General features: G+C 38.4%; 1 long non-coding RNA gene across 1 annotated transcript in view; it reads right to left on the reverse strand.

The window, feature by feature from the left end:
- LOC105516850 overlaps positions 1 to 16,408 on the reverse strand; it is a 32,291-nt gene extending 15,883 nt beyond the window's left edge. The window contains exon 1 of the long non-coding RNA XR_001002554.1: positions 16,371 to 16,408. This is a non-coding gene — a long non-coding RNA (uncharacterized LOC105516850). The remainder of the gene's footprint in view (positions 1 to 16,370) is intronic.
- Positions 16,409 to 22,702: the final 6,294 nt, after the last annotated feature.

Consider the following 22,702-nt stretch of genomic DNA (forward strand, 5'->3'; position numbering starts at 1 on the left):
ATGGCAGCCATTGCAAGCTTAATTATATGTACTGTGGGGGGACCAAAGTAGATAAAAAGGCAGGGAGTCCAGAGAATTAGATTCTAATTGTAACTCTGCCATTGACTAAGTGTGAAATCTTGGCCTCTGCTAAAGCTCCAGGAGCCAATTTTCTATAAGCTTTGACCAAGAAAGTTCTCCTAATGGTTTACAGGCTCATAAAGTGTTATCAAAAAAGGGATCCCAGAGGTTATCTTAACCAGTCCTTTTCTTTTTCTAGGCGAGAATGGTGAAGGCTACAGATAGTAAATGACTTGCCCAAGATCTCTTGACTGGGTGGTGGGAGAATCAGTCCTGGGATGCAGGTCTTTGTCTCCTTGCAACTGTACTCCAGGCTGTCACTGTCTGCTATCAAGGCAGTGGGGTGGGGAGAGCCACTGTTTAATGCCATTGAAGATAGATAGTAAATTGGTTATCACATATCCCCACTGGACTTAATCACAATTCTATAAAAGCTGTGTAAACCCTACTGTAATTAGCTTAGCACCATGAGGGAGATTCGTTCATGCAGCACACATTCCATTAACTAGCTGTGCAACTCTGCTTCTACATTTGTAAAAGAATGGGGCCGGAAGAGTCAATCTCCAAGGTCCTATCCGGATCTGAAACTCTGTAGTTCTAAAACTCATGCACTGAATTTTTAAAAATTGTAAATGAATTTTTGGTTTATTTATGACAGTAGTTCCTATGAATATCTGAAGAGCAAAGATACATACATACATGTGTGAGTCATATTATTCTGTCTACAGATATTATTTGGTGAACACATAGATCTGCAGACTTCTTGTGAAAACTCCACAGTTTTGGAAGGGCCTGGAATCTCCAGGTTCATGTTGCTGGTCTAGAGGGGCACTGTTCTCTGGGGTCTAATACGGAATCAACTAGGGTTTTCTTTTTTGGAGTATCTGACATGTTTCTGTCCTTTTTCCCCCAAGCCAGTTGTTAGAGCTCCCAATCATGATTTTATATTTTTAATTAGAAATTTTCGAATATATACTACATGCACAATACAATATTTAGGGTTGTATAGAAGGGGACACGATAAAAAGATACTTTTCCCCAGGCACCACTTTTAACAGTAGGACCACCAACTATCACGTTTGCCCTGTACTGAGGGGTCTTCTGGAAAATGGAAGGTTCAGTGCTAAAGCTGAGAAAAATCTCAAGTAAACCAGAACAAATGTGTCACCTTGCCAGGTTTCCTGATGCACCCAATTCCTGATTGATGATCTAGCACCCATCTTAGCAGTTTCCCCGACATGGAATTTCAATGGACACGAAGCAGTCAGTATTCAACATTTTTCTCAATGACATCTGAAATGAATAAAACTCACCACTCCAAAGGAAAACATCTCAAAGCCTTTGAATATTTCATATCCTATAAGTTTTGGAGGAAAGGGGACAATTAAAAACCAGACCAATTTATTCAAAAGAAATAGAATCAATACGGCAACTACAATTGTGCAACTAGTGATCTCTAAAGAGTTGAGAAGATTTTACGCACGAGAATACATTATTACTTGATGAAACCAGCCTCCTAAAGAAAAATCATGGGACTCATTTAAAACTCATTTGTTGAAAGGTTTGAAAACGGATTAAAATTGACTTCTGCTTTCAGTAACACTAAATAATGGAATTAAATAAGGATCTCGAGTTGACAGGGCAAAAAAAGAAACCAGTATAACCTAATAACTCCTTTCCATTTTTAATTTCTATAATTTTATGTTTGGGAATAATGGTAATGCTTTCCATTTCTGAGGGGTGAGCAGTTCATTCTAGAATGTGAATGATGTACATTCCTTAATATTTTCCCCCAAAATGAAGTTTCTATTTACCTTTTTAAAATTTCATATGTAAGGTTTTTCAAAAAATTCCTCTGTTTTATTGAAAAGAACACAGAATTTTGTTTTTCCTTTAAACCAACTTATTCAAATCACCATATATTCATGGAGTAGCTATTATGTTTATGGGACTATTCAGAGTACTGTGGGAAATACTAAAAATGATTAAGAGATTCCCTGCCCTCAAGGAGCTTAAATTCAGGTGTAATAAGTACCCAAACAGCTCTAAAAGCAGACAACATAAAATAATTGTCATAAAGAAAGTTTAATAAGGAAGGGCTAGTACATCTAATTGATGAGTAGGAACAACTTTAAAGATGGAAATAATAATTGAAATGGATCTTAATAATGAGTAGAATTTCGATGATGCAAAGCATTAAACTTTAGGTTCAGGGGACTGTGTGATAAGTATTGTTGGACTGGAATGTCTGGTGTATTGGGAGGGTCAAAAAGAAGTTGGAGCTATTTGAGCAGACCAAGGACAATAGGAAGAATTAGTGATTAAATTCCTCAGTCAATAGGGAGTAAATGCAGATTGCAGGGCAGAGGCATGATACCCTCAGACCTGCATTTCACTGTTTTTCCTCAGCACTGGTTTACAGCATGAATGGGAATGAAAAGAGCATAGTGGAGATGGAGACCAGGAGATAAGAAAAGAAGTGTCCAGAACCGCTGGGCGTGATGGATCATGACTGCAATCTCAGCACTTTGGGAGGCCAAGGCAGGCGGATCACTTGAGGTCAGGAGTTTGAGACCAGCCTGACCAACATGGTGAAACCCCCTTCTCTACTAAAAATACAAAAATTAGCCGAACATGGGGGTGGGTGCCTGTAATCCCAGTTACTCAGGAAACTGAGGCAGGAGAATCGCTTGAACCCGGGAGGTAGAGGTTGCAGTGAGCTGAGATCACACCATTGTACTCCAGCCTGGGTGACAAGAGTGAGACTCTGTCTCAAAAATGAAACAAAACAAACAAACAAGTGATGAGAGCCTCAACAAAGGTAATAGGAACAAAAAGGAGGGAACACAAAAAGGAGGGAGGAATGTGGTTAAAAGTCTTCATAACTTGAAGCGCCTGAGTAACAGGAAGTCAAAGGTGACTCAGGTTGAACCTTGACAAAGGGGACTTAAGTTGGTGCTAAAAAAGCAGAAATGGGGGAGAAAGATGAAAGGTTGGATCTTCTTGGAAATTATTTCCATTTGTATTACTTGATGTTGATATTTTCCTTCACATTTTTCTCTAATGTTATGCCATCTCTAATTTTTAAAAGATTTCCTTTTCTTTTAAATATCTTTCCAGCCCCTTGAAGCTAGCATTTTATTGTGGACTTTCTTACTGCTCAGTACTGCATGGACACTTGGTAGTACAAGCTACACAGAGTCTAGATTTACATTGCCCTAAATTAAACGAATTGTGAGCTCTTTCAGTCTTTCTTTTACTCCAAGCAAAATATCAAATAGCTTTTCAAAATGTCGATAGGGTAGTTAGGGGAAGAACAGCAATCACAGATTTTAATATAAAAATTGGCATTATACTCCCAACTTTGTTTAAACAGAAAGAACTGTTATCTAATGGTGCTTTCCACTCGGTTCACATCACCCTCACTGCCTTCGATTATCTCCTGAGCTATTGATGCTACCAGATCTAACCCTCTAGCACGAGTCAAAATGCGGAGACTTTCCAAGAGGCTTGGGAATGTAAATGCTTTTATTTTCTTCCTCTCAGATTGGTAAATATTCCATCAGGTTGATAGCAAAAGTGTTGTCAAATTAGAAGGTGTTTGTCATTCTTTGCCTGGCTAGCAGGAAATTAAGTTTCAGTGAAGCATTTGGGTCACACCCTTAGTATCTAAGAATGATCTCCTCATAAGTTTACAGTATTCAGTTGCTCTGGGGCATTACCTTTTGATTACTTTTTTCATAGAGTGAACATGTTTAAGTCAGCTTTAATATTTTACACAGCTGTTCCAGTTTCAAGACCAGCATCGTTTTGAGTCACGTGGCAACCCTGGCGAAGTCTCCAGTAATGTCAGAAGAGAATCTGGAAAAAATTGTCTGAATGTTTTCTCAAAAGTAATCAGTTTTATTTCTTCAAGTGGGCATTGTTTTCATTGTAAAATAGTATCCAGCTCTGACAGGCGTTAAGTGGTGGTGGCTGCCTAATCTTAAATGGAAGCAACAAAATGAATCTGCCGGCAAAATGATGCCTTTCTACCAACATGTTTTTCTCATTCACTTTTTTCTTTCCTTTCACTGATGACTTTCCAGCTGTTCGTTGGGTCAGGCATAGTTCTTGCCTGTTTTTCTTTGTGGGCTGTTGACTCTCTGGGACTCACATTTCAGTGGCATACTCCTTTTTTTTTTCCCTTTGGTGTGTTCTCCGACATTCAACATGCTAAGAAAAGCATTCTACAATTTCCACCTGGGGCAAACTTGGAACATTTCATTCTAAAGTTCTGCTATTTCTAGTTCGTCAAATGATTTTAGAAGCATTTGAATAAGAGTAAAAATCACAGACTGATTGAAGAACCAGCACATCACTTGATTGCTTCTCTCTGTTTATATTTTCCAGCTCACACCTGAATTCCATATAGTTTTCATGGCCATTTAATAACATTTGAAAAATTGCTTTCTCTCTCCTCCCGCCTCCCCCAAGCAGAAAACTACCCGAAGAGAAAAATCAGTAGCCCTATATACCATTCATCCATTCATTTCATCTTTTGTTGATTTTGTAAGGAAGAAGCTATGTGGGTGCTTAGCTTTAACTTTATAATTAAAATTCAGAATATGATACAATTATCTCTGTGTTGTATTAATGCACATGTCTGTGGTTTTTCAGGTAATTGACCATTTAAATTTGACAATTGTGATCCATTCCAAAAATATTTGTACTGTCCATTTCCCTATTTATTTCCCATATTCCTCTGTCCCTGAAAAATAATCCGTTGTTATTAAGGAGAAGCCATATGAGCATTTGGAGCCCTCCTACCCTGAGGGTGATTGGGAAGTCTGTACTTTCATTTTTATTTTACTTTTTTATACTTTGCACTTTACAGTGTGATTCAAAGTTGCCGAGTCAAATGTAATCTTTGTGCTTACAAATAAATTCAAACAGCTTTGAAATTGTTTGTCACAATTTTCATTTGGGCCCTTAGAATCTTGCTTTCTTTTTGTAAAAGCCACATTTTGCATTCATAAACCATTGCATGTTGCTCATTTAACCCTGTTCCCACGCTCCACTCCAAATGCATTACTGAGTGACCCCGCATGTCAGCACTATAGCATTGTACAGTAAATAGAGTGTTTTGCTTCATAAATCAAGCATAGAACTTATAGCCAACTTCAGCATAAAAAAGTCACTGAAATAATATGGCCCAGCTGCAGGAGAGAGACATTGTATTCATAAAGCTAGCCTTAAATTACTGACATTTAAATCCAGATTTGACAAAGCTAAGACTATTTTGGAGGATCCTGAGTAATCCTCATGAAATTCCAAATTTTTCTTTTGTTGTTTTGAAGGATATTCGTTTTTGAAAGGAGAGGTTAGATTCCATCCTCCTCACAGTTATCTTTGATGGTATCAGCAAGGCACTCTTGGGTGGCCAGTTCACATAATCATCCAAGTCACTTTGCAAATCGTTTATTTTTTCTTTGGGAACCTGCTCTCTGAGGCATAGCTCTCTGATATTATTGTGTCAATCAGCAGCAAAATGCAAAGGTGATTTGAAAAAATCAGGTTTGGGTTTCTCCCCCACCTAAATCAAATTGAACACTAACGTCTCATTGAAGATGTCTAAAGATAGAAACTAATTTTATTTTGAGAAGCAATTTGTATTTCTCTGTTGGAAAAAAAAGAAAGTCGAAAAGCCCGGCAATCAGCCAGACTTCCAGCTTTCACTGTTCTCTGTTCATTTTCCTTATAGGTAGCAGTTTTGAATTCAAAATTTAAAAATACACCAGAAGAACACATATTTACAGTGCTCTCTCCGAAAGCATGCTTTGAAAATCACCTATAACGGTAACAACCTGTCATTGGAGAATTGTGAACAGACTGGCTAGTTTAGGCCATAATCTCTCTAGCCAACGCAATTTGCTGAAGAAAATTAAAATTATTCTGTTTTCCCATTAAATTTCACTCTCCCTACCTCACCAAAAAATCTGCTTTTTAAAGCACAAAACTAAATGCTTACAACAAACATAATTAAAATAGTATAAGAATTAATGAGATATATGAAAAAGTGATGTCTTTATCTTATTTTTCATGCAAGCAGATTGATATGCATTACCCACTTTGTTAAAAACATTTATCTAGTAACTATAACATGAGTTTGACCTGATTTTTTTTTTAATTTACTGTCCTGACTAACAGGTAATTTCTTTGTTCACCCAGGATAGAAGAATGCAACTGAATTATGTTCTTGAATAAATTGCCTTCTGGAATTCAACTACTTCTTTTGGAAAGTAGCAATATCTTCAAATTAACCTCAGTTAACACGAATGGACTAAAAAAATTGTTCAAGAATTTATGTAGTTCAAAAATTGTCAGATTTGTGGAAATGAATAATGTGTTTGGATTTTTGGAAGACCTTTACAAATTTTGAACCTCCTGCAGTTCCATTTGGTGTAAAGAATTATACTGTAAACAAGGGGCTCCATCTGTACTTTTGAAATAACTATTCAGTTTTCCATTTCAGTGCTCAGACAAATTGACACGACAAACTGAAAAGCAGAAGTTAGTGTTCAAAGAAGTTCAAGAGTAAACATTTAGTCAACTCGTCTGCTCAGATTGAGAGAGATTCGGTGCACAGGAGTCTACAATTCTGAATGTAGGTTCTAGAATGGCAGTGAAGACTGTCAGGGAATGGACTTTCCAGTTGCCTCAGGTCACATCTAAAATATGAATCTATCCATAGGGCCCTCACATTTCTAGGTATTTTATATGCATTTTGCCACACTTAGGAATGAGAAGAAATATTTGTATTAAAACTTTATTTGCTAACTTTAGCTTTTTTTCTGCCCCTTTTACTGCTGACTTCAGGCTACTATTTGGTCTCCATATTTGGCTAAGGGGATAAGAAATCACATTTCTAGGAAGCAGACCAAGGTGACAACAGCTGTTGGGAACTTCTTCCATAGAACCCAGCGAGGGAAGTTACACAACGCTGTTTGAATCATTATTTCAATTCAGCTCAACAGGAAATTACAGATCACCAATGCATAAGGTTTTATGATAGGTGCTCTGTGATCTGCTTATAGCAGGAGCTGTCCTGTTTAAACCAAAATTTAGGTAAATATAAATGGAGAGAGAGGAGAGCAATAAGTCCAGACTCCCACAGAACATTTGGTGCATGTCATTCTCCTGATCTCAACATTTTTTTCCCCCAGTGCTTTCTATTTAGGCCTATTACTCCAGGATTTGGGGTCCAGTCCCAGTTTCTCTTACGATGCCCAAGAGTCACGCATGCCCCAGTCAGACATGCATTCTCATTGTGTCTGCATGAAGCCTTGCACATCCTGTGAGAGACTATTCTCATGCCTCTTGCTTTTCAGTAATGCACTTTCTTCTCATTTCCCATTCTTTACATGCTCTCTCCTTTTGGGGCTAATACAAAGCTTCCATTCTTGGTGCAATCATGCCTGCAGTACTGCATAGTGTGGCTGTACTCTCCTTCCACATCTTACAGCACCTATGGTCTCTACCATTAATCTGGAATACACCACGCATACCCTGGCATCGTGATCTACCTTGTAATATGTCTATTTTTCTCTCCAATGAGATCATGTGTTCTCTGAGAAACCACAATGTCTTTTTGTTCCCTTTGGCCTGAGTACATAGTAGGCTCTCAAGGACATTTGGCTGATTTAACGATGAAGCATTGTGTGGGAGTCTGTGAAATTGGATAAGTTAACGTGGTACATTCCCATGGCAGTTAATCTGTGCAGATTTGTGTTGGATTAAATTCATCAAACTTAGATAAGACTCTTTCTGCTACTGACTGGTGCAGTATTATTTCTTCCAGATGAAAAGACAACTAAATTTAAACCTCTCTAAAGTGTGGAATGCAATTGAAAGCAACTTAAATTCTGAAAACGTTTTATTTATTACAAGAATACCATTAAATTTCTGAGGTTGTCCCGCTCAGGGGAACACTTAATAATTTATTTAACAGTTAGTTTATCTCCATGCAATGTCCTAAAAGAGATATCAAGGAAACTCCAGATGAAGATAAGGGATGGGAAATAGCATTGAATCCATGTTTTTTGGCATTTCATTCTCCCTGACAACCCTGCAAGGTGGATGGAATTATCTTAATTGTATGCATGAGAAATCAAAAAATCAATTGTTAAATTAATTGTCCAAGGTACACAGAAACAATTCAAGCCTCTCTGTTTTTTATGTCTCTTGTCCAACCATCACTGTTACAATAAGAAAGCCTGCACTGTTCTGATGATTGGGTTGATGTCTCATCAAAACTTCTCATTTCGTTCCAACAGGAACATTGCTAGCACTTTCCCCTATGTGTGGTGCTGTGGCATTTCTACAGATTTGGGATGTGGGAGTGATTCTGTTGCAAGGCAAATGTGGTTTGGTTCATCTGGTAGGATAAAGCCTTTAGGTAGAAGACTTCAGAGTCTTCCTCAGTTATGTTTTTCCCCTTGACCAAAGCTTGCAGCTCTAGGCAGTAATCTGATAGGTTACTTGGTTCTGTGTGAGAGGCTGTTAAGTCTGAGGGGATGGAACATCAAGACAGGTATCCTAGAGAGGGCCAGGATGATCACTAATGAAGAGCTTGCATATGAAGCTTCAGCAGACAAAGTTGGACCAGGGAGACATTTGGTCTATATTTTGCATTGGACCTGTCCATGCTCATCCATCACACCTCTTATGGGTAGCAGTCCTCCTGTAGTTTGTCTGTGGTCATCTCATGGTTTTTGTTTGTTTTGATCATGTTTTGCTTTCATAGGTCTCCCTGGAGTGGACTTGATTCTCCACTTCCCTTTCCTTTCTCCTTTCTCTGATCAGTACAAAGCTAACTTTGCTTATGTTCTAAGTGGCTCTTCATTTTTTCATTTACCAGCTCTGTTGATGCCCTGTCAACTCTGCTAGACTTGCTGTGGTAGTCTCACAAGATGGCTGCCACAATTCTTCCTCTCCTTCTATGCATGTGACACTTCTCTCCTTACAAATAAGGCCTAGACCCTTCCCCTGAAATCTGGCCTGGCCTTGTGACTTGCTTTAGTCAATAGAATGTGAAAGAAGTGATACTGGACAAGTTCTGATCCCACCCCTCAAGAGGTCTGGAGGCTTCCACTTTCTTTCTTGGAAGCCAGCTCTATGTAAAAACTCGAACTACCTTGAGATCACCATGTTGTAAAAAAGGCCTGGCTAGCCACTTGGAGAGACCTTGTGGGAAGAGAAAGAGAAATAGAAACTCAGCCAGCTCCCGTGGTTTCATCCGTCACAGTTGAGTCACCAGACGGCTGAGTGAAGGAGCCATCTTGGATCTCCCAGCAACCGTCATGGGGAGCAAAGCAACCACTCAGCTAGGCCTAGAATAGATTACAAAATTGGAGAAATAATTTTTTCATTGTTTTAAGCCACTGAGTTTTGGAGTGTTTTGTCATGCAGCAGTAAATAATTGAAACAGTTGTTTAAAGCATGCATCCATAATCCACTGTGATATTCTAGAGCTGTGTGATACAATATGGTATTAGCCAAATGTGGTTGCTTAAATTTAAATTAATTAAAACTAATGAAATGTAAAAATGCAGTGTCTCAGTGTCTCTAGCCACATATGAGGTGCTCAGTAGCCTTTGTTTTGCAAAGTATATATGAAACCTTTCCATCATGAAAGAAAGTTCTGTTGGATCATAGTCATTTTCCTTTTTCTGGAACTGTATGTTACTTATTTGTCAAGAAATATCAGTCCTAGGAAATTAGTTCAGTGGAGCACAAGGCTTTTGTAAGGAGTAGAGACAGCTCCTCTGGCACAGGTGCACAGGAGCCAGGCTAGGTGTCAAATATCAGGCCAAGATGGTCTGCCCTTAGCCTGTAGGCAGTGGGAGCAAAGGTTTTTAAAAGACGGAGATGACCTCAGCTTCCAAATATGTTCTTAGGGAAGGTGAATCTCATGCAACATAAATTTACCTGGGTTCTACACCGAAAGGACCTCTCTTAATTTTGTTAGTCATTTGTTTATCCAAACTTCTCTTATTGTCAACTGTTGTTTATTTCTTCAATTGTAATTTTAACTCACCCTCCTGGGGGTAGGGTAGGAATAGAATCAAGCCTATTTTCTGTCAATGGAGTAATTTGGCAACTCATTATATCTCGACTTAATAGAATTGGCATAAAACACAACAAAAGTCATGGTGCTGTTTAAAATATTACAGTTTTCCACAACATCACTGATAAAGATACATTTTTTACATCTTCTCTACACCAATAAAAATACGAATCTCAACGTTTTTTGCTATGGGTTCTCTCATTATTGTTTTTAACATGAAGTAAAATAAATGTTCCTTATCTGTGTTGAAAATAAATCACAAACAACCTGGTCTAATATCAAACAAAGAACATAAAATAATTATATTGAATATATATATTATTATAACTATTATAACTAAAAGAAAAGTTATATTTGATTAGTTTGGTTTTGTAGTAATTCTCTTTTTGTAGAATGTGACATAAATCAGCTTATCTCAATTAAAACCAAATAGATTTCTAATAGCATAAACTGTAGGCCTCCTTCAATATATCTGCTTACTATTTTAAAAATAATAGTGCAACAGGGAGCTGGAAAGCTTTTGGCTTCCTCACTTTGAAGGTGCAGATGTTGATCTTGGTATTGGTTCATTCTCTGGTGAGTGAGGTGACCATGGACAGGTTCCATCACCTATTAGATATATCTATAGGAGGACCCCAAGGTCCCTTCAGGACTGCGTTCGTTGATTCCACACTTTCTTATAAGCTCTTCCAGCTTGAGCTACTGAAAAAAAAAAAAGATTCTTTTGACTCAAGATGTTACCAAAGTATAAAAAAAAAAAAAAAAAAAGCACTACAACTCTGCTATTCCTCCCATTGGGACCTGATTCTTTGCTCCTCAAATTAAAAAATAATAATAATAATAATTCAGGACAGAGTGCGAAGACCCACTGGTTCCTAAAATTTATCCCACCATGGTTAGTTTGGGAGTGGTTAAAAGGAAAGAAAAAATAGAACATTTCTTTCTCAAAAAATATTTTTCTGTCTCTGACTCCCTGCTGTGCTCTCATTTTAATGTGTTGGTGGCTAGGTCATTTTCATTTTTTCTCCCAGATCTTCATGATCGCAGCTACCATATTTATGTAGAGTATCTGCAGAGAATTCTCTCCCACACAGCTAAGAAGAATTTTTGTTCTCAAAGCCATTTGTTGAAGTAACCATATGGATATGTCTCCCTCCTGTTATTCTGGTCTTGGGACTTTTTCTTATTTACATTCATCCTTGCTGCCTTCATTCTGTCCATCCACCCATCCATTAGTCCATAAGACACACATGAATTATAGACCTATTCTCATGACACTTCTGTAGGGCCATGAGAAATGAAAGATCATGCAGAAGTATCTTCTCCTGAATAGGGCAGTAAGGTAGCTGGAAAGATTTCCAAGTCTTAACTTTGGAGGTGTAGATGGAGATCCTGGTATTGGCTTGTCCAGTGTAAGTTTTTTGTCTTTGGACAGGTTACATCTCCTGTAAGATATGTGAAGGGTGTTGGCAAAAGAGTGGAGATTATCTTGCCCTAGAAGGAGAGAAGCCCAAGAACAGCCCACAAAAGGGTCTCCCTCAGCTCAATGCACTGATGCTGGGTGACTGTGGGAGTGACAAAGGGCAAATTAGTTCCTCACCTGAACCCTCATTACTCATTGTACTTTGTCCTTATTTCCATAGGCACCAGAATTCTTTTTCTATTTCTGCCACCTTCCCTTTATCTTGCTTCATGTATGGCTACTGGAAAAACAGTCATCCTTTATTGCTCTCAGATGTATATCATCTATAGGTATATCTATCAGCTATATGCATAATGCATCATGTAAAAAATAACTATGTTGAAAGTAGGACGCAATAGATCTGCAGGACTGAGTAAATCTCATACATTAGAATATTTTCTTTGCAGTGCCTTATAAATCACAATGATCTCAAATATTCAGTGGAAATATCAACAAGTCTGATAGAGCTATTTGAACATGAAAGTCAAATTAAATAATCTAATTGTTGATTGGTAATATTTGCTGGGCACTTGCTACATGCCAGGTATGATGCTAACAGCATGAGAGGCATTATCTTATTTAATCCTCTTGACAAGCCTAGGAGGTAGGTGTCAATATCATCCACATGTTTCAAACAGAGAAATTGCTATTCAGTAACATAACCAAGTTCTTACAGCTAAAAGGATGCTAAGCCAAGAGTCAAACCTAGTCAGGGTGGGTCCAGAGTTTCTCTCTTAGCCATCTTGTCTCTTTGATCCATTAAAAGCAAGCAAACAAGCAAACAAACAAACAAACAAAAAGCTTCTCTGTCATCTCCTGCTCTCCACCCGTAAGAGGCAACATTAAGACTCAGGTTTATTGAGAACCATGCCTATGCTCAGAAAATCCATCATGATTGTCAGCACAGAATGCTTTCATTCTGACTAGATGATCATCAAACAAGTCCTTGGAGGGCCACATGAGACCTTGATTCTGGTGTAATCTCAACCACCGACCAGCTTCGTGACCATCTCTGAGCTAATGAGCCAAACAACTGTTTTTGTTTCCTCTCTTTATCTGTTCATATGACTTTTTTCCTTCACATTTTTCAGCTCACTGTTTTGAAAAGTTGTGACTTGATATATGCAGCCTCCTCTTTCTCATAGATTCTCTCTGTCTAGTCAGACTCTAAGCTCCTGTAGGCAGGAAGTGTCTCTTGTGAGATCTGCACCAGCACCTAGTGTTGGAGAGCTGGAGTGAATTAACTGTTTCGAGATAGTTAGTATCTTTTATTTTCTCCATCAATACCTGTCATGAGCATACCTCCCTCTCAGATGAAGAAAGAATTTTGGTGATAAACAATAATTAGTAGATCCCCATCAAGAGTTAGAAGAGGAAATCCAAAAAGTAAACAAACAAAACAGCAAAAGTAATTAAGAGTTGTCAGGCAAGTATCAGGAAGAGGTTGCAGCCCCAGCTGGATGGACGTAGCTGGTCAAAGGCTGGAAGGAGCCCACAGCTTGGGGAGATGGAGTGTATGAGTGAGGAAGGAGAAGTGTCACCCTAGAAATGGACACATGAGGACAGACATTCATGACTTCATTTGAAAACATTTATTTATCACACCTTATATGTTACTAATATGGATTGGCTGCATCCCCCCACTCGCAACAAAATCTCATCTTGAATTCCCATGTGTTGTGGGAGGGACCTGGTGGGAGGTGGTTGAATTAGGGGGGCAGGTCTTTCCTGTGCTGTTCTCGTGATAGTGAATAAGTCTCACAACATCTGATGGTTTTAAAAGCAGGAGTTCCCCTGCACAAGCTGTCTCTCTGTGACTGCTGCCATCCATGTAAGATGTGACTTGCTCCTCCTTGCCTTCCGCCATGATTGTGAGGCCTCCTCAGCCATGTGGAACTGTAAGTCCATTAAACCTCTTTCTTTTGTAAATTTCTCAGTCTCATGGTAATTCTTTTGTAAATTATCAGCAGCGTGAAAACGGACTAATACAGTCATGTACTGAGCTACAAGGATAAATAAGACACAGCCTGGTTTTCTGAAGGCTTACATCTGGTAGGGAAGAGAGAGATCTAAATAAAATCAATCAATCAGAAAGATAAATAAAATAAAGAGTGTACAGAGTAACCTGGAGACACAAATGAATGATCTGCTTTATGGTAGAGGTCAGGCCCGAGAAGCCTTATGCAAGGAGAGTCCTGAAGTTTTCACCTGGATAAGAGCAGGAGGTCATTCCGGTACCACATGAACCTAGGAAGCTGGCTGGCACAGATACTTGGCTGCCGGGACTTGCAGAGTTGGTTTCAGCTAGAGTACCAGGTGTTGTTGGTGGAGATCACAAAGATTGGGATGGGGGTATTTTTGGGTTCCATATGTCAGTACATAGGTCAGGAAAAGCAGATAGAAAAGAAGGAATTTGGCAAAATTATACAGATACTCTTTCATTGCATCAAAACTTGTTGCTTCTTTTTTTTCTTAATTTCAGTAACAACAAACATTTATGGGGCATTTCCTGTATGTTGCACACTGTGCTTAGCTCTGCACATGTAGTAAGGGTTGTTTTGCAACCTACTCTATGGTAGGAAGCTGGGAAGGATTCAAGGAAGGTGACATTACTTTGTAAACTGAAGGACCTGAAAATCTGTATGCAAAGACAAGAGCACAAGCAAGAAATAACTAGACAATGCTATAAGAAACTGTAGAGTTAACTGCTGCTGCATCCTGAAAGTAGCAAGGTAAATAGGGGTACTTTGACTCTGCAAAAGGACATCTTTGCAACTTAACATAGTTTTCATCTCTAAACACTGGACTGCTCTACGGGGTCTGAAGCAACATGGAGATTTGCTTAATGAACGTACTGCAGACACAGGAGCTAAATGGTATTTATTAGTTTTACTTGTCCCTCCTATATTAACAAGTAATCACATGCTGATGCCAGAGGGTTCAAGGATGAATGAAGTCTAGAAACTGACAGGACATAAATAGTTAACAGTAAAACCTTGGGCCCTCTCTGAACCTTTCAAGGCAGCCAGTAAATTGAAAGCAGCAGTGAGAAAACAGAGCCACTTCTGCTCACCCATGGAAACAGTCAAGCTGCCACAATTTGCACAAGGTGCAACTAACAGATCAGCCTTGCAGAGGACCCGGTACACGCTGCACATTGCGGCGGTCTCACCTCGGTCATAGAGTCTCTGCCTCCCAGCTGGGCTGAAGGAATTAGCTTGCACACCAGAATATTAATGTCAGCATCTTTTATCACATGAGTTGGAGATTTGCAACCATTTGAAAAAACCACCAACTCTGCTTGTGATTATCTGTGATTTAGAGAAAGGGGCAAAGTTATCATTGAAAAAAAAGTCTGTCATCAAATGTGTTGATGGCAGCCTCTGTATGAGAAAATGTCACTGAAAGCACTTGGAATGCTTTCTTATTTATAAGCTATCATAACAATGTAAAATTAAAAAAACCAAAAAATAAAAAACACCCAAAATTCTAGAAGGCACTTTAAAAAGAGAATGAAAGGGATACTTCACCACTTCTACCCACCCCCCACAAATCCAACTGGCTATGAATTGGATATCAATGTAGACAGAGACACATCATAAAATATTTTGGGATTGTGTGCTGCTGTTTGGTATATGTTGCCCATCTTGTTAGGATTGGGTCACAGGCCAAACAGGAAGACTCAGGGAAAGGTGGAGAGTAATGGGATAGGGTTAAACTGGGGGTAAGGTAGGACTCAGGACTCACCCAGTAGGTAGAGTCTTGCTTTCCGCCATGGTCAGGACTCAGGGCAGCAGAAACCAACAAAGTCCAACAGAGAGAAGCCAACTTTGACACTGGACAAGGTCTTCTTCAGGCACGAAACATCTCCTACTTTTAGGACACAGATAATTAAGAACCCAGCCTCAGGTGTCTCAAGTTCTTACTTTCCTGTCACCAAATCCCAAAGCCAAAGCAATCTCTCCCTATGCTTCACAGATGCTGTCCGAGGGTGCATCAAAGTCAACAAGAAACATGCTGTCTGTCTTCTGACCATGACCATTGTGAGACAGCAGGATGTTCTCATTATACACTCAGTGATGGTAAAAGTCTGTGCCAGTAAAACCTGTTACAACACAACTATCATGGAATGTTTTTTTTGAGACAGAGTCTCACTCTGTTGCCAGGCTGGAGTGTCATGGCGCAACCTCGACTCACTGCAACCTCTGCCTCTCGGGTTTAAGTGATTCTCCCGCCTTAGCCTCCTGAGTAGCTGGGACTACAGGCGCGTGCCACCATACCCGGCTAATTTTTGTATATTTCATAGAGACAGGGTTTCACCTTGTTGGCCAGGATGGTCTCAATCTCTTGACCTTGTGATCCACCTGCCTTGACCTCCCAAAGTGCTGGGATTATAGGCGTGAGCCACCACACCCAGCCTGCAGTTTTCTTTAAAAAAAAAAAAAAAAAGACTTCAAAATAAAATTCTGCTATAACTTTTCTCATATGAATACTTTTTGTCTTAAGATCTTAATGTAGATAAATCATTTCCTTAAATACTTCATAAAGTGCGATGTTTAGTGCCTATCATGGTATATGTCTTCATTGAATCCCTCTCCAACTGCCCTTGGCCTCTTTAGGGATCTCTGCTTTGTCTTCTCTTATTTGTTACCCATGTTTTTTTAATGTGCTAATAACTAATGATATGTTCTGTCTTACCTCACCTGACACTGGAGAACGCCTGCATCAGCACGTACTCACCTTTTTCCCATCCACAGAAGACAGCAGTTCTGTACACTGCAATTCCCTGTGATGTGCTCAACTTATAGGCTGTGACACTTTAAGAGGCAAGTCAATCCTAGTCTCATAATGCCACACCATTGTGTGTTGGCATTGTCATTGAGAACTCTTCCCTGCCTATCTTCCAGCATGTCAGTCAATATTCATTAGCCAAATGTAAGCTGAGTGTCTGTTAAACACTCAGTGGCAGGCACTAGATGATATTCACCCGCATGCTGGTAACATGGTAACATGGAGTCAAATAATATCTAGTGCCCACCATCAGAGAGTGTTAGGTAAAGACAGGCACAGAAACAGTTGATCCTAGTGTCATGGTAGTGACATGCACAAATGTTGTGCACTGTATGCTATAATGCCTGGCTGAAAAGCTTCGCTGTAGAGATTGATGGGACTCTGCTGATCTGGCTATCGAAACGTTCCTGGATCCTTTTGCTCTTCCTCATCCTTCTCTGTCACCTTGTATAGCCCAGTCCCAAAATTTACTGAGCCAAATGGTTTTCTGTCTTTAAACTCCAAATTCCACCCATTGCTATGGACAGTTGACTTATCTTCTACTTTGCTAAACAATTCCAAGACTCCCTATCAAGATCCCATCCCTTTCCTTCTCCCTACACCCAATAATCTCTTGGACTTCAGCTATCTTCATATCCTTCATGCCTCCACGGTAGGACATCTGCTCTTTCCAAGGCTAATTCCTCCTGATTTCATTGAGTTCTACCTCCTTCTCTAAGAGCTCACTGTTTAACTAACCCCTATCTCTCCAGTGTTGTTAATTAGTCTCTCTCTGTTGCTTTTTTTTTTTTTACACATGTATGTCTTAACCTAAAAATATCCTCTCATGTTCTGAGGGTTTTTTTTAAAAACAATGGTTTATATTTTTTCTTCCCATCTTACTATGGCAGGTGCGTATTATGCCTCTTAAAGGCTCCCAATGTTGTGCCCATACATACATATTTTTTAAAGGAAAGATGAATGAATGAATTCCATGATACTTGTAGTTACATAATAATGGTCTAGTGGTGATATAGTAAATAGTGTATAAATTTGGGACTCAGTATTGTATTCTACACATCATCTAAATGACCTTAGGAAAGTTGCTTGAATTTTCTCTGCCACAATTTCCTCATCTGCGCAATAGTGATAATGACATTTATCTCACAGATAAGTCCATGAAGATCAACTGAGATGATAGATCTAAATTAATTGACATAGTCATTTTGTCACAGAGTGAATTCCCATAAATGCTAGTTCCTGCTACTTGAATTTCAGGAAATAATAGTTCACATAGACTAAATGAAGGCCAAAGTTCTGTAACTTTGTTATATAGTTATATATATATAATATAGTTATAAAGCAGTTATAGAGACTACTCTGGCCAAAGTATCATATTTGTTTAAGATATTAGAGCAGTACTGGTGAACACATAAGTGACTAATTTGCATGCAGATATATCATTTTAGTATATACTCAATGAAGTAACATATTTTATAATACATTCTTTTGTCTGGGGATTGTTTTGTAGAAGGAGGCAGAGTGAATGATTGAAGCACATTGTTGTTTAACTGAAAATACTACTTTCACCTTATGCAAAAAGAGGCATATTAAATCACTGACTTCCAAAAATGTAAATTCCAGATCAGTAGAGTCATTTGGTGACAATTGATGCTTTATAGGTCTGGATAAAAAGGAGGTGTCTACTCCTATTTCCAGGAAGAATAACATTTCTAAAAGACTGCCATAAGCTCTCATCTGCAAAATTTCATCGATTTGGGACTTTGTCTTTAGGATAAAAGTAGACTCTTGTTCTCTCTGTCAAGGTGCTAACCAAAAGACAGTAGGCCCACATGAAAAGGAGGCATATTTAACATCTTAACAAAGTACATGGTTTTTAAGCAAGAGGCATTGTATATATTTTCATAAAACAACATATTTGCAATGGTAACATAGGCAGGCATTCTTTAGGCTGAATCTCTATTTCCTTCTCTTATAGCCTTAATTCCCTCTGGGCAACACATGGTTAAATACATTCCAGTTACTACAGGATTTTGAAACTTAAGAACAAGAAAGGAAAACAAGTAAGCAAGCATATAAAGAAATACTCTATAAGTTAACCTTTCTTCTTCTATCTCTATACATCATTTCTCCCATACAACCATCTAAATTATTTGGGATTCAGTTAAGGTTAGACAACAAAGTTTAATGAGTCCTCTTGTGAATTGAAAAGTGCCTAGCACTTAAATGTACTGAATCTCAGGGCTTCTGTCATTCCCTGATCTGGTCCATAATTGGCCAAAAAGAAATTATTGACACTAGTACTAAGGTCGTTTCTATAAAAATATGAAATCTTATCCATGTAATTGACAAAATACCACTACCGATATAAAGGGAACATGCCATTATGTTTGCATAAATATACTTTTAAAAAAGTACCTTATTTGGTATATATTTTATGAACAAATACCCACCAACAGAGAGGCAAATGACCTCTTATCCTCAGATCTCACTGTTCTCTGTAAAGTCTGTAATGTTTTTCTTATAGAATAAAGATCACAGACTTCAGGAAAACATCTGATGTCAATGAAGGCCTTTATTGTGTTGTTTCTTTCCTTTTCATTTGTTCCTTTTCATTTTTAAATATAAATTAACCCTCTCTTCCTTTATCTTGCATGTTTGGATTCTTAACTAGATCATTAACTCTTCAGAAGACAGCAGCCAATATCTACCTCTAATTGACATTCATTAATAGCAAAGACATACTCTGCAAAGAGCAAAACTCTAACACATTGATTCTGTCTCTTATTTTCTCAACCTATATTGGAAACACCTATGTTTCACTTCTTATTTCTGGAGCCAGATTGACTGTGGTCCTGTTGTGGATCTCTACAGATATAGGAGGAAGATATTTCTGAACATGGTGGAGGGAGATGCCTCTGCCTGTTCCTCCCATTAGCCTCCAGCATCACCTACCCCATATGATACAATGTGACATCCAAATGTCCTTGAGGGAACATCAAAATCTATAAAGACTAGATGTGTGATAGAACATGAAACACAGTGGTGTACAAAATGAGCTATACAAACTGTGAATTCAACATCACAGTCTTTTGTTCCATTAAAAAACGCTAATTTTTCTTCAAGATAGGGATTACAAATAAAGGTTTATACCATCTTGTGGCAAGTCTACCAATAGCACATAGATCAGCAATCTCCAACCTTTTTGGCACCAGGGACTGGTTTTGTGGAAGACAATTTTTCCACAGACCAGGGTGGAGGATGGTTTTGAGATGATTCAAGCACATTACATGTATTGTGCACTTTATTTCTATTATTATTACATTATAATATATAATGAAATAATTACACAACTCATCATAATGTAGAATCAGTGGGAGCCCTGAGCTTGGTCTCCTATCCCATCTGGGGATGATGGGACACAGTGACAGATCATCAGGCAATAGATTCTCAGAAGGAGCATGCAGCCTAGATCCTTCCCATGTGCAGTTCAAAACAGGGTTTGTGCTCCTATGAGAATCTAATGCTGCCACTGACCTGACAGAAGCGGAGCTCAGGCGCTAATGCCAGTGATGGGGAGCGGCTGTAAATACAGATGAAGCTTTGCTCACTTGCCCGCCACTCACCTCCTGCTGTGTAGCCCAGTTCCTAACAGGTCACAGACCACACTGGTCCATAGTCCAGGGGTTGGGGATCCCTGACATAGACTATTTCCTTGCCTCCCCTCCGGCCATTTCAGCCATGCTAAGTTCCTATGTGAGATAAATCATTTTAGATAGTAACAAGATTATTTTTTAATTTTCCAGAGAAAAGCATCATCCTCATTTCCCATTTCTTTGTTAATCAGGCAGTGAATAACCTATGGAAAGATTATGCCAGTAAGTGACTCTACTAGATCAAGAATTAATTTTTTCCCTTAATAAGCAATTGGGTCTCAGTAAATTCACAAGCTGTAATCAAATATCAGGGCGACTTGCTAGCATACTTGGTGGTTTATTCACTATTTAATATATCTCATGGAATTTTGGAGCTAGGAGAGAGTTTGAGCAGTCTAGTGAAGACTTCTGGCCTCAGGGAAGACATTCAGAAGTAATTTCAAACATAGGAAGACAAATAATTGTTGATGTGACTCTGCATAGGCTACAATGGCAACCACATGGCACTCCAACCCAGTCAACCTCAGAGATACCTGTTCTTTCCTCCCCATTGCTATGTACATTTCAACCGATTTTAGAAGGAAATTTATTTCATTTCCTTCTAAAGGAATGGATTTCTTTTTACAAAGCTTTTCTTTGGTGTTTCAACATATTGTTTTCTTCCAGATTAAAAAAAAGATTCATATTCCTAAATCATAGGGCCTTTTTACTTGCCTTTCTGTTGTTACCCTTCTCTTAAATATAAATGCTTTGTTTATTTGCATTTGTCTTCATAGTTTGTTTGCTTGGCCTGGTCCTCCTATGAGTTATTTAAAAATATATTGATCTTGAGATATTACTTCTATTCCTTAAAAAAAAAAAGTCATGCAATCACGTTTAAGAAGGCATAAAAAATGGAGAAGAAAAATAAAATTAGCAAGGGTCTCACCATGGTAGGAAAATCCCTGCTATTGTTCTGATATACTTCTTTCCTGTCTTTTTACTAATACAAAATTTTGTATTGCTTATAGTCAGAATTTTTCTTGCTCTTTACCAGTCTATATTATAGCAAAAGCATTTTCAAGTTTTTGTTAGTCTTCATAATCACCAATTTTTAAATCATCTCATTGAATGGCTTTAACATTCTTCTATTTTATGACATTTAAGGGCTGTTTCTACATTTTGTGATTCTACATAATGCTGTAATGAACAACCCTGTACATATACTTAAGATTATTAGAATCAGTTTCTCAAGAGACTAAAATGCATAAATATTTGAGGATTTCAATATGCATTGTCAAATTTCTTTGTAAAAGATTTGTATCCATTCAGATACAATTCAGAATGAAACAAATAACAATATTTGGAACTATCCATTTCTTCTGACCCGCACCATCAAAGCCTGTTATACACTTTTAAAAATTGAAATTTAACAGACCAATGTATCATTTTTGAAAGTTTAGATTTCTTTTCTTTATAGTAAGAATAAATGTTTTTCTTTATAATTATTTTCCTTTGTAAATTATCTTTTCTCTGTATTTGTCTATCTATTGACTAGTCATTTTAGGCATTTAAAAATATCTGCGTTCAGTTTTTTAAGAAACCTGAAATGTAGGTACCGGGTCTTACAACTTGAATGCATCTGGTTTTTTTCCCCCTATTTTTCAACTTCCATCATGTCCCCTAATTTTAGTTTACTGTAATTCGAAATACTCATTCTGATTTGCAAGATAGCACAGTTTTTCTCTTTTTTAAGGAGCTTTACTTCTTTCATGATTTCACTTTGCTGATTGGTCTCCTGTAGTAATTTTCAGTTTTGGCATTATTCTTCAGAAACTTGACCTGTTGTACACTTTCTGTAGTTCTCATCCACAGTATAGTGCCTGCTCGAATCTAGGATCACCTCCTAATGAGTTTAACCATGGACTGCCAATCTAGAGTGGCCTGCCAGCCTAATTTCTGCCCCCAGTCATTAATGGAAAACCCTTTAAGGCTATATCAAATAAAAAAACCTTGTCATGTAACAGATTTCTTCATCCCATGACACATCATTCTGACTGTTGGGACAATAAAATAATAGGAAGGTACAAGGCTGGTGGATGTGATTTTGTTCTCTTGGCCAGAGACTTTTCATTCCCAAGGTATAACACTCACGTCCGTTAGCCAAGCTCTGGAAAGAAATAATCAGAAACAGGCGATGGCCTCAAAAGCATCATGGAATCAGTTCCTGAGCAACTGACTGCTTTCCAAAATGATGCCCGGGGCATGTTCAAGGAAATTCAAGAGAGTATAAATATGGCAAGTCATGTCTGGGGCAAAAGATGTATCACAGTGCAACATAGGATATTCATTAGGGTGAGCAACAGAGCAGGGATCTGTGATTTCAAGACCTGCAGGCCATATCGGTATGAGAACCTGCTAACTTCTTAAGCTAGGGTTGTATTATTCTCTACCCTTTGGGAAGAGATGGTCACTGTTTTCATTTATCCACCTTAAACATGTAAGAGGCAACAGGGTTGAGGAGAGAGTGTGGGCTTTGTGACCGAACAGACCTGTATATTCATGAGCAACTGACTTAATGTGTTTAAGACTCAACATCTTCAACTGTAAAATGGAAACAATAGAAATCTACTTGCCCAGGTTATT

This window comes from Colobus angolensis, unplaced genomic scaffold (genome assembly GCF_000951035.1).
Source record: "Colobus angolensis palliatus isolate OR3802 unplaced genomic scaffold, Cang.pa_1.0 Scaffold108, whole genome shotgun sequence".
NCBI classification, from domain to species: Eukaryota; Metazoa; Chordata; class Mammalia; order Primates; family Cercopithecidae; genus Colobus; species Colobus angolensis.